The sequence below is a fragment of the Gekko japonicus genome, unplaced genomic scaffold (assembly GCF_001447785.1).
Source record: "Gekko japonicus isolate JY-2015 unplaced genomic scaffold, Gekko_japonicus_V1.1 scaffold1152, whole genome shotgun sequence".
NCBI lineage: Eukaryota > Metazoa > Chordata > Lepidosauria > Squamata > Gekkonidae > Gekko > Gekko japonicus.
The window spans coordinates 49155-61833 of NW_015160872.1; positions in this window are offsets into that span (position 1 = coordinate 49155).

The following is a 12679-nucleotide window of genomic DNA, read 5'->3' on the forward strand; positions in this document are numbered from 1 at the left end:
TGCTCCACAGGGGCACGGTGCGGGGAGAGGAGATATCGTATAGTGACCTAAACAGCCACTCTTCACGCCGAGGCTTTCCCTCCCCTTGCTGCCCTCAGCCCCTGGCTCACCCCAGCACCTGCCCTCGCCCCTAAACCCAGGATGCCACTGCTGTTAGTCATGCAGCCATGTCCATGCCAAAGCAGCCCACCCAGTCCCTGGAAGGTGATGGAAGGAGTGGAGCTCATACCACACCTCCACAGCCCAGCAAAGTGCTGCATATCCCCATGAGAGGCAGGGGAGAAGGGGCGCACACAGTGATCTTGACTGCTGAATCTCCTGATGGCCCCCCATGCCACTTTGCTCAACCACTACACCAAACACTACACCAAACAGCCACTCTTCATGCCGAGGCTTTCCCTCCCCTTGCTGCCCTCGGCCCCTGGCTCACCCCAGCATCTGCCCTCGCCCCTAAACCCAGGATGCCAGTGCTGTTAGTCATGCAGCCATGTCCATGCCAAAGCAGCCTGATGGCCCCCCATGCCACTTTGCCCAGGCTCCTCAGCCCCCACCCGCCAACTCGGGCCTCTGCAAGTCCAGGCCATTAATCCATACCCCGAGGACTGAGATGGGTGGCTGAACTTACCCCCCAGCCGCCTCATTTCGCCGCTGCTGCTCCCGAGCTCGACAATTGACGTGGCTGACCTGAACTCCAAAAAAAGCTGGCCTAGGTGCATGTGGGCTCTGCTCACATTGGGCAGGCATGTGGAGTGGCGAAATGGAGCAGAGACAAAGTGATCCCCCACGGCTAGGTGAGGAGGTCCCAGCGGCACAGAGCAAAACCCCCTGGTGGTCCCTCCCACTTCTTTGAGACCAGTTTAGGCCCAGCCATAGGTCTGCTTGGGAAGGGGACAGCCAGACTTCCCCAATGCTGCTGCCGCCACCCAACCCTTCAAATACCCTGCAGCCCAAATCACTTTACCAGACGTGGCCACAGTGGCCTCCCCTTGCCCTGCTGGCTGACCCCCATGTAGGACTGGAAACCGGGCCCACAGTGAGTTATGCCCCCCCATGTGGGCAAGTTGCTCACGGTCCAGATAAGAGCCCTGCAAGGGTCGGTTCTGGCCTGCGGGCCATATGTTTGACACCCCTGGGGTATGACATTAGTATATCCATTTTATTAGGAAAATCAATTACAACCATTTGATGGTGCCATCTTGTACCACCAAGGAAGGGAACTGGAGCAAGGGAGTGAGAAATTATATAACAACGAGGATGTGTAGAATCAAATAAGTTCGAAAACGGGGGCAATGGATGGATGCTTAGCCCAAAGGGTTACTTAAGGTGGGGGTATACTACTACCCACCAGTGTTCCCTCTAAGCTGAGTTAGTGAGAGCTAGCTCACAGTTTTTTAGTCTCCAGCTCACACATTTTTGTCTTGGCTCAGGAAGGATGGCTCCAGAATAAACCATGCAGTAGCCAAATCACAACTTTAATGCCAGTAGCTCACAAGGCACAATTTTTCCTCACAAGACTCCATAGCTTAGAGGGAGCATTGCTGCCCACCTGATCAAACCCTTGAGGGTGATCTTGAGGTGGTGAAGGAAGTACGACTTGCATAAAGCAGGTAATGTGATACTGAGAGACTTCAACTAGCCTCACATTGTGTAAACCTGGACTTCAGGAATGGGATTTTCAAGACATCATTAATGACTGCACTGGAGCAGCTGGTCACAAAAGCCAACTAGAGAGAGGGGTAATGATCTTGGACTTAGGGTTCAAGAAGACCTGGGTGAGAGATGTAGAGGTTGTGGCACCAGTTGGGAACAGTGACCACATTTCTATTAAGTTCAGCATTCAGATAAATGGAAAGTTATCCCTAAAGTCCAAAACGGTAACATTTGATTCCAGAAAGTTCTTTTAAGAACTCAAATGTGACACTGTCATTCCACTAACCCAGTGGTTCTCAACCTTTTCTGTTCCTGTGGGCACCTTTGGAATTCTGCCACAGAACAGCTGCTGCGGGAGGGGGAGCCACGCACAGGTATAATCATAGCCTCCACTGTCCAAAGCAGCCATTTTCTCCAGGGGAGCTGATCTCTGTCAGCTGGAGATCAGTTGTAAAAGCGGGAGATCTCCAGGCCCCACCTGGAGGCTGAACAACCAATAAAAACTGCAACAGCGATATAATGACTAAGATATTATTTTATGGAAATTTTAATTAAAAATTATAAAAATTCCCATAAAATAATCTTAGTAATTATATCATGGTTGTTTGTATAGTTTTGATTGTTCGCTCAGCTTCTCCCCTGATCTCCTACCTGGAGGCTGGCAACCAGTGTTCCCTCTAAGCTGAGTTAGTGTGAGCTAGCTCACAGTTTTTTAGCCTCCAGCTCACACATTTTTGTCTTAGCTCAGAAAGGATGGCTCCGTCTGGAGCCCTCCTTCCTGTGCTAAGACAAAAATGTGAGAGCCGGAGGCTGAAAAGCTAAGATAGCTCACACTAACTCAGCTTAGAGGGAACACTGCTCCAGAGCAAACTAATGCAGTAGGCAAATCACTTGCTCACAACTTCGATGCCAGCAGCTCACAAAGTAGAATTTTTACTCACAAGACTCCACAGCTTAGAGGGAGCATTGCGGGCAAGCAACCCTGTTTTAGAACGACTACAGAACTCCCGTCTTACTTGCTGTCACAATCCGCGACAGGTTTCGCTTGAGTCACAAAAACCTCAAAGCACCTGTTCCCATAGCAACAGAACACCCAACGGCCTTCCCACTCGTTGCCGAAAATAACCTTGCGCACTAGCTGCGAAGCCCCCTATTCCTTCTGAGGCTGTCGCTACGAAGTCCTGAAGGGTTATTCAATAAATTCTCCTTCAAGCCTGCTTTCCATTTTGGATAATATTTATAAACCTTGTGAAGTACCGCGTTAATCATTTCTGCGGTTCTTTTCAGGGTTTTTTTCCTCTTATATAGTAAGGCGTCATTTGAAATAGCTCTGAAGCCTGAGAGGGAGGGAGGAACGGGGATCGCATGGCGAGGAAGCCGTCAGAAACGTTCACGCCGGCGCAGCGGGCTTTCAGCCATCGTTATTTGGGGCACGAAGCCTCTTCCGACTGTCTTCCTGCCAGGTTAATGTTCTCATTTCTCTCGCGGTAGGAAATCACACTCATCCGCCGTATTTGTTAAGGACAGAGGGCGCTCTGTGATGAAAATATCGCCAACCCGCCAGTTTTTAAAATGAGCACAAACCAGTAGGTGTTGTAAGACCCAGTGATTTAACAAAAATCTGACAGACCTCTGGAGGAACAGACATGCTGTTTAAAACTGTAAAATTAAATTAGCAGTTCGAAAGCAAGACATTGCAAGCAGTGTTCCCTCTAAGCTGAGTTACTGTGAGCTAGCTCAGTGTTTTTTACCCACCGGCTCACACATTTTTGTCTTTGCTCAGGAAGGATGGCTCCAAAACAGACTAATTTATGCAGTAGCCAAATCACCTGCTCCCAACTTTAGTGCTAGTAGCTCACAAAGTAGAATTTTTGCTCACAAGACTCCACAGCTTAGAGGGAACATTGACAAGTAAATAAACAAGTACCACTTCGGTGGGAAGGTAACAGCGTTCCGTGCGCCTTGGCGTCTAGTCATGCCGGCCACATGACCACGGAAACATCTTCAGACAGCGCTGGCTCTTCGGCTTTGAAACGGAGATGAGCACCGCAACCCTAGAGTCGGACTCGACTGGCTTTCGAGCAAGGGAACCTTTACCTTTTTAAAAAGCCTCTTGGTTCTGAAAATCTGAGTCAAGGTGCTTTTTCTTTCCAACTTACGTCTTAAATTATGTCAACCAAGAAATAAAGCTTATTTCGTTTCCAAAATTTTTTAAATTCTCCTAGTAACTGTCTTTAGCCTGCAGCCTTAGTGCAGTAAGCAAATTATCCTCGTGGGGAGAACTCAAGAATTGTTGAAAAGCCAAAACAGTCTTTCAGGTTTTTTTAAAAAAACAAACCCTGTGGCACTTTAATAGCTTGATTGTAGGGCAAATGTAAATATAAAATATTTATATCCATCCCTTGATTTATAAATCTTCAAGGCTGCTTACAAAAATTAAAAAGACCACACACTACAAATGGAAGCAATCAAATTAACATTTAAAAACTCAACTAAATAGAATTACAGAGCAGTAAACCTGGTAGCAACAAGTAGCAGCAGGGTCCAGAACCATCAGCCACCAGGCGCTCTCTGAAGCTTTGCTTGGTTCTTAGACACTAACAGAGAAGATGAAAGGCAATACTAAAAAAAAAGTCATACAGTGCTATCTTAAACAGAGATCTTAGACTTAAATGGACTTCAGGTGTGTAACTCTACTTAGGATGGCTCCATTGGACACCTTAAAGAATGATAGTTGAATGTGATACAAGCTTTCATGGCCTTAGGCACCAACAGATCTAAGAGTTCTAAGATTAAGGCCCTTGATCTGCATAGTCATTCACTGCTGTTCAGATGGTAAGGGCCTGAAATGAGGGTTACCAACCTCCAGGTGGTGGCCGGAGATCTCCTGGGATTACCGCTGATCTCCAGGAAACAGAGATCAGTTCACCTGGAGAACATGGCTGCTTTGGAAGGTGGAGTCTATGGCATTCTACCCTGCTGAGGTCCCTCCCCTTCCCAAACCCCATCCTCCTCAGTCTCCACCCCCAAAATCTCCAAGTATTTCCCAACCCAGCGCTGGCAACCCTGCCTGAAACAGATGAACATATATGGTCAGAAGAAAAGGGGGAGGGGGCAGAGATGGTTTAAGTTGCCACAACAGCATGGACATTGATTTTCCATAGGACTCTTGCTCGTTCCAGCTGCACGACCCACAACCACGCTTCCGTAATCTGTCACAGGCTGTTGGAATATGCTGAGTTTTGCTTTTTCTACTGGGCTGCAATTGCTGAAGGTGTGTGTCTACTCAGAGGTAAGTCCACTGTTTTCAATACGACTGATTCCCAAGTTAAGTGGGCTTTGGATTCCACTGGTACCTTTTAAGGCCAACAAAGTTTTATTCAAGGTATAAGCTTTCATGCGCACGCACACTTCTTCAGAGCTCCATGGCTAAGCATGCCGCTTTTGAGTGCAGACTAAGTCTCATAATATCCATTACTCCATACTGACTAATAGAATCCTGGCAGTCAAGAAAGAACCATCTTTGAACCAGGGCTAGCTCCCAGAATGTTCCGGCAGAGATGTTCCACCAGGCATTTATTTGGTTGAGGACAGCAACAGTTAAAACTGGGACTCTCCTTTTCTATCTTTGTCCCCTTGTCCCCTGCCCCGCCCTGCTGTGCAGACAGCACAGCAGCCAGCAGAAAAGGGTTTGATCGCCATCTGAACTGTAATAATTTATTGTAATAATTTCATGTTGACTGTATTTTATCTGTTTTAAGCTTCTAAATCACCCAGAGCCCGCTTGCAGGGTTGGGCGATTCAAACATCTAATAAATAAATAAATACATAAAATAGAATGAAAAAGAGACAGTGGAGAATCCAGTTACCCGGAAGTCTTACAGTGGAATCCAAGATAGATTCAGGTGGATAGCTGTGTTGGTCTGAAGCAGCAAAGTTTGAGTCCAGTGGCACCTTGAAGACCAACAAAGTCTTATTCTGGGTATAAGCTTTCATGTGCATGTATCTGAAGAAGCGCGCATCCGCATGAAAGCTTATACCCAGAATAAAATTTGGTTGGTCATAAGTTCAAAGAGGAATCAATGCTCTCAGAATGGCAGTGACACGCTCCCCCATTGTTGCTATATAGGCAGAATGTAAAACCTAATGCAGGCTGACGTGAGATAAGCAGATAGGAAGTTAAGAGATGACATCTGAAGGTATTACCCTCTCTGCAAGGGGTGTGATATGCCAGACATAATGTGGAGAGGGCGGGATATAAGTCTAATGAAATGAAAATAATATTGTATTAGGAATGCCAGATCCTTATTAAGCCCTTGGGGTGTGGGTAGATTGTCTGACTTGGTTCGTGAATTGTAGTTCAGCAACAGTTGCCTTGGATTCTCCCTCTGAAGTTCCTCCGTGAGAGAACTGTGACACGTAGATCAGCAACAGGGCGCCCCGGATAAGTCATCAGATGAAACACAGCATTGGTATTTAAGCCTTTGTTACTGTTCCCTCCTCTTTGAAATGTAAATTCCGTGTGCTGCTCAGGAAAGGGACCGGCTTTGTTATTTTTGCCACTCTGGAATACTGCATTATTTATGTAGTTCATTTTTGCACATTCATGGGGCTGAATCCATCAACAGTGGCAGGCAAGCTCTGCTCACCTCCCAGGCTCTGCTGTGACTGTGAGCATCCGGAGTTTTTAGGCCACCCTGAGTTTAGGTTTCCCTAACCACGGGTCAGTTGCCTTCTTACAACCATAAGGGGTCCCAAAAAGAGGCGTGTTCAGAACCGATCCAATGCCAGGAGGACAGTGGGCCACCTCCTCCCCAACATTTAACTGTGAAAGATTTCCAGACATTGCTCAATTCAAGCTGTCATCAGTTTTTATTCCAGAGAAAAGAGAAGAGAGACGAGGTTAGATTTATACCCCACCCTTCACTTGGAGTCTCAGAGCGGCTTACAGTCTCCTTCCCCTCCCCACAAGACACCCTGTGAGCTAGGTGGGGCTGAGAGAGCTCTTTTGTGGACTGCTCTTGAGAGAACAGCTCTGAAAGAACTTGTGACTGACCCAAGGTCACACCAGCAGCTGCATGTGGAGAAGTGGGGAATCAAACCTGCTTCTCCCCGTCCGCGCTCTTAACCACTACACCAACCAGGCTTCTCTTTTCCACTGTTCTGTTGTTTTTTGTTTAAAAAAAAACACGCCAGCTAGCCACCCCAGAGAGCTCAGCCCTCAGCACCAACCTCTTCCTCAGAAAACCCAGCAGCCCAAGATCCCAACTCCTCTCCATACTGCCAGAAGACCCTAGGAGTATTGTTTCCTTCTCATAGAAATCTCGGCTTTGCTGCCGAAAGAACCCAGGAGCTCTGCCCCCTAACCCTTCCCTTCCCCTGCCCATCACAGCCACCGAAACCCAGGAGTCCTCCTGACTCTCTCCCCCCAGTTCCTTCTCGGCTCCTGGCTCTGATTCCTTCTCAAAGCTTGAGTCCAGTGGCGCACCTTTAAGGTCAACAAAGTTTAATTCTTGGTAATGTCAGCTCTTAAGTTTTGGGAAGGTGATTGAACCTTCCTTCAGAACCCTAAGTATTGTTGGGATTCGGGCCTACTTAGAAGTGCTCCCTCGATGATGAGGAACACCTGTGACCAATGTTCCCTCTAAGCTGTGGAGTGTTGTGAGCAAAAAATTCCACTTTGTGAGCTACCGGCACTAAAGTTGTGAGCGAGCCATTTGGCTACTGCATAAATTCATTTGCTCTGGAGCCCTCCTTCCTGAGCTAAGACAAAAATGTGTGAGCTGGAGGCTAAAAAACCGTGAGCTAGCTCACACTAACTCAGCTTAGAGGGAGCAGTGCCTGTGACCGCTTCTGCTCCATGAAGATCCGACCTTGGGAGACTCGGCTTGAGGGAGCCTCCTTCCTTCCTTCCTCCCTGGTTTCTTTTGCACAGCAGATGCTAATTAACTGGTCAGCCCTGATTGGCTACTGAGTTGCTGGGCGATGCACTGATTGTTAGAAAAGATGGCTTGTTTTGAGGTGTCCCGCACGGCTACTCCTGAACCTTTTTCCACGTTGGCCTGATTCCTGTTGGAGGGGTAAGTCAGATGACCAAAGGATACCATCTGGAGATGTTTGAGGGTAGTGAGGCCTAAGGTTTTCAGATAGTCACATTTTATGTAGTGACGGTGAGGCGTCTTTTTGCCCGTGACTGAGGCTGTGCAACACTCCCTAAGTTAATAAACTTGATTTATGTTTCAAGCTGTGTTTGAAATCGCTGACTTGAACTAAGGGTGCACCCTCAGAAGGAACCCGGGGAGAACGGAGGCTTTGTGAAGACAGAGCTTTCGCCCTCTCATAAAACAAAAAAAGGGGTGTGTGTCTTGCCTGCTCAGAGTAGGAGGGTTAGGATCCCTTGTCCACACACCACCCCAGCACCTTCCAGAGAGCTCAGCCCTCATCACCAACCTCTTCCTCAGAAAACCCAGCAACCCTGGATCCTAACCCCTCCCCTTACTGCCATAAGACTCTAGGAATATTGTTTCTATCTCAATCTTGACTTTGCTGCCGAAAGAACCCAGGAGTTCTGGCCCCTAACCCTTCCCCCCTACTTGTCACAGCCACAAAAACCCAGGAGTCCTGACGCTTTTGTTCAGTGGTGGTCAGGAGCATGGACTCTAATCTGGGAGAACCAGGTATGATTCCCCACTTCTCCACATGCAGCTGCTGGTGTGACCTTGGGTGTTAAGAGCTGTTCTCTCATGAGCAGTTCTCAAAAGAGCTCTCTCGGCCCCACCTACCTCACAGGGTGTCTGTTGTGGGGGAGTGAAGGGAAAGGAGACTGTAAGACGCTCTGAGACTCCCTTCAGGTAGTGAAGGGCGGGGCGTAAATCCAATCTCTTCTTCTTCCTGTTCTCCTTTCTCCCCCCAGTTCATTCTTCTGGCTCTGACTGCTTATCAGCGTACGTGCCCTGGAGAGCCTTGCGCTCTGCTGAGCAACATCTACTGGTGGCCCCTGGGTGGAAAGACGTCTGCTTAGCCTTGGCCAGGGCTTTTCGGCCCTGGCCCTGGCAGAGTGCGCTCCCATGTGACATCAGACTTGCTAAAAGTTCCGCAGGGCCTGTAAGAGGGAGCTGTTCCGCCAGGCCTCTGGTTGAGGTGGCGGGCGTTTCTGAGTTCATCTTGGCCTCTCCTGCCCACAGAGCTGCTCATAGCACTGCCTATAGAATTTGCAATCTAATCATCCTGCAGCAAGCTTTAAGGACTGCCCTGGATTTTTTTTTTACCTGGTTTTGCCATCTTGTTTTCTTGTCTATTATGGGATTGCTTCTTAAAACTTGTTTTCAATTGCTTATTATAGTTATCGATACCAAATTTTGTCCTAAGCCGCCCTGAGCCCATTTTGGGATAGGGCAGGATATATAATCCTAATAAAGTTAAAAATAGTTTGAGTCCAGTGGCGTCTTTAAGACCAACAAAGTTTAATTCTGGGTATAAGCGGTTGTGGGCATGCTCACTTCGTCAGTCACTGGACTCAAACTTTGTTCTGTTGCTTCAGACCCCTCCCCTCCCCAAATCGCAGTCTCCCAGGCTCCACCCTCAAACCCTCAGGTATTTTTTGAACCTGGGGTTGACGCAACCCTAAAAACTGGGCCTACTTCCTAGGAGAGCAGTTTCCCCCAGACTTTCTTCCTCTTATCCGGAAAAACCAAACCAGGAGGCCTAACTCCCAGCCTCCCTGTGCTAAATAGGGTTGCCAAGCTCCAGGCAGAGCCTGGAGAGCTCCCATTTTTACAACTGGTCTCCAGACTACAGAGGTCAGTTCCCCTGGAGAAAATGGCTGCTTTGGAAGGTGGGCTCTGTGGCACTGCGCCAGCCTGAGGTGCCTCCTTTCCCCAAACTCTACCCTCTCCAGGCTCTGCCTTCAAAATCTCCAGGTATTTCCCAACCCGGAGCCGGCTACCCTGCTGATACTAAGACCCAGATCTTCCTTAGGGGGGAGAAGTTCCTGAGGGCCTTCCCTTGGGAATGCAGGAATCCCAGCTCCCACAGGGCAACGCTCCCCCCCTACCCCCCCCCGACCGCCAATCATTTCCCTGGAGGCTCCACCCGTCCTTGGGGTGGTGCTTCTTCGGATCCAGGCCTGCCAGAATTTAGACCTCCCCCGTTTCCGCCCCTCTTTGCGTCTGTCTGGGGCTGGGCCGGTCTCTTTTACCCTTCCCTTTTCTCTTTACCTTTGGCTCTGCCGGTCCAAAGATCCCGAGCTAAGGGGGGGAAAAAAACCTTCCTCCTTTTTTTTTTTTTTGCAGGATCGCTTTTATCTCATTCGAAGGTGACTCCAACTCTCCTCGTCTCCCCCCTCCCGCCGGATTCTAACTCCCTCCCGCGCCCCGATCCATTTTGCACCACGACGAATCTGAGGTCGGAAAGAAAAGTTGATCCCAAAGCGCCGCGGTACGTGCCTACTAGCCACAGCCAGACGGCCGGGGTCTGCGCCGCAGTCCCCCTGCGAAGATCAAGCCGGAGGAAGTGGATAATTTGGGGGTGAGGCATACGTGGGGGATATATTATTTAATTATTGCTGTTTTTAAGGTGTTTGTGGGGGGGAGGTGGTCGAAATTAGGACGGAATAATGTCCTTCTGGGGCTTAAGAGTTGGGGGGATGTGTGAAGATTTAAGTCGGGGAGGGAATCTTGGCGGGAAAGGGGGGGGGACACGCGTGAATCAGGGCGGATATATGTGGTTCGTCTTCACGGAGGAATGTTCATTAGAGTTGAGAGGAAGAAGCGAAGATTGGAGCCCCTGGTTTTGTATATTGTATTATTTACAATTTTTTAAAAGGCCGATAGGTAGTTCCAGTTACCTCCACAGGGAGCCTCAAATAGCAGACATATCAAGACCATAAATAGACCGGGGTTTGCTCCCCCCCCCACAGCAGACACCCAAACACTTCATTAGGTTAGAGAGCTAATGGCTGCATAGGGACCTGAAACGATGTTAAAAATATCCTTATTGTGTGGCACAACGAGCCTTGCTTCCTAGAACTTAAACAATCCAGGATGCCCTAAAGAAAAAATATTACACCTACAGAAGGGCTCTTCTGTTGCTGTTTCTGAATACAGTAAACCCTGAAGGCTGTGAAATATGGAGCTTGGGGGGGGGGAATACTCCATGAGCATGAACACTTTATGGAGACTTATTTACTTCATTTCTACCCCACTCTTCTCCCCAGCGGGGATCCAAGGCAGCTTACCTCATTCTCCTCTCCTCCATTTAGTCATCACAACAACCCTGCAAGGTAGGCTGGGCTGAGAGTTTGTGACTGGCCCATGGTCACCCAGTCAGCTTCCATGGCAGGAGTGGGGATTCAAACCCAGGTCTTCCAGATGTAGTCTGACGCTCTTAACGACTCTACACCACACTGGCTCTTACTATTATGATCCCCTAACAAAATTATCCAAAGGTGCAATTGTTTTCTCTTAATTTTTTCTAAAAAAACAAATAGACTTTGAGGTAGGCTGCAGGTATGTGTATGCATAGCTTGTTAATTTAAAATGGATTTAAAGTAAGGGGATTAGACAAATTAATGGAGGTGTCTTAACCAGGACTGCAAAATGGATCCTCTCTTTTCAAATGCAGTCTACCTCTGGTGGGGGTGTGAGATCAGTGAGGGAAACTTTTGGTCTGTGTGTCCCACTTGGAGATAGGATGCTGGGCAAGACAGACCTATTGGTCTGATCCGGCAGGTCCTTCTGAGGTTGTTAAAATAGTTATTGGCTTCCTCTCCATTAAAAACGATTGAAGCCGCTCGCAACGTTAAAGTACCCTGAAATAATCAGTGAACATGGATTGAAGTTGTGGCCAATAAGATAGCATTGAAAAGCAGTAATAAAAACAATAGCTACCTCTTATGTCTTTATCCTCATCTTCCTTCAGGCCCAGTGAACATGGTTCTTTCCTCTTCCCTGTTACCCTCACAACCACCCTGTGAGGCAGGTTAGACTGAGAGTATCGGACTGGCCCGTGGTCACCCATCAAGTTTCATAGTGGGTGTTAAATGTGGGCCGTCCACCTCTGGCCACTGCTCCATATGAGATCATTGGAAGATGCAGGTGTACAGGATCGTGTAAAAAAAAAAAGCCTGGTTGTTAAAAACATAGTAAGGTGCTAGCTAAATGCTATAAAGGGTATTCAAATTTGTGTTGGAAATGCAAAGAGTGTAAGGGGACTTTCTACCATATGTGGTGGGAATGTAGTAAGATCCAAGGTTTCTGGAGGATGGTCAGAAAAGTAATTCAAGAAAGCCTGGGAAAAAATGTAGCGCTAAAACCGGAAATTTACTTGTTAAACATGATTCCGAAAGGATATAACAACCAGGAAGCATATATACTAAGCTATGTTATAACAGCTGCCAGACTGTTAGTAGCCCAAAGATGGAAAGCAGAAGTGATACCTACAAGGGAAGAACTGATAGACAAGATTTTAGAACTAGCCAGAATGGATGATCTAAGCTTAATGTTACAGAATAAGAATGAAAAGGTACACAAAAAGAGATGGGAAAAAGTGTATAAGTGGATAGAAAAACAGACAGAAAATTAATATCCCCAATTGACATAAAACAGTGAAAGGGGAAAGACTCTGATATCTATGTAAACGAAATAGATGAAATGTACATGTATACTTTTGTAAATAAAAATAAAATTTACTATAAAAAAGAGCATCTTATAAGATGTTTATGAGCCGCTCTGCAGTTTCATGGAGTGCCTTGCGGGACCTAGTTGCAATTCCGCAGGGCTTGCAAGACAGAGATGTTCCGCCAGGCCTATGATTGAGGACAGCAACGGTCTCCACTAATGCTCCCTCAAAGCCGCGGAGTCGTGTGAGCAAAAATTCTACTTTGTGAGCTACTGGCATTAAGGTTGTGAGCGAACAATTTAGCTACTGCATAAATTAGTTTGCTCTGGAGCCATCCTTCCTGAGCTAAGACAAAAATGTGTGAGCCGGAGGCTAAAAAACTTGTGAGTCAGCTCACACTAATGCAGCTTAG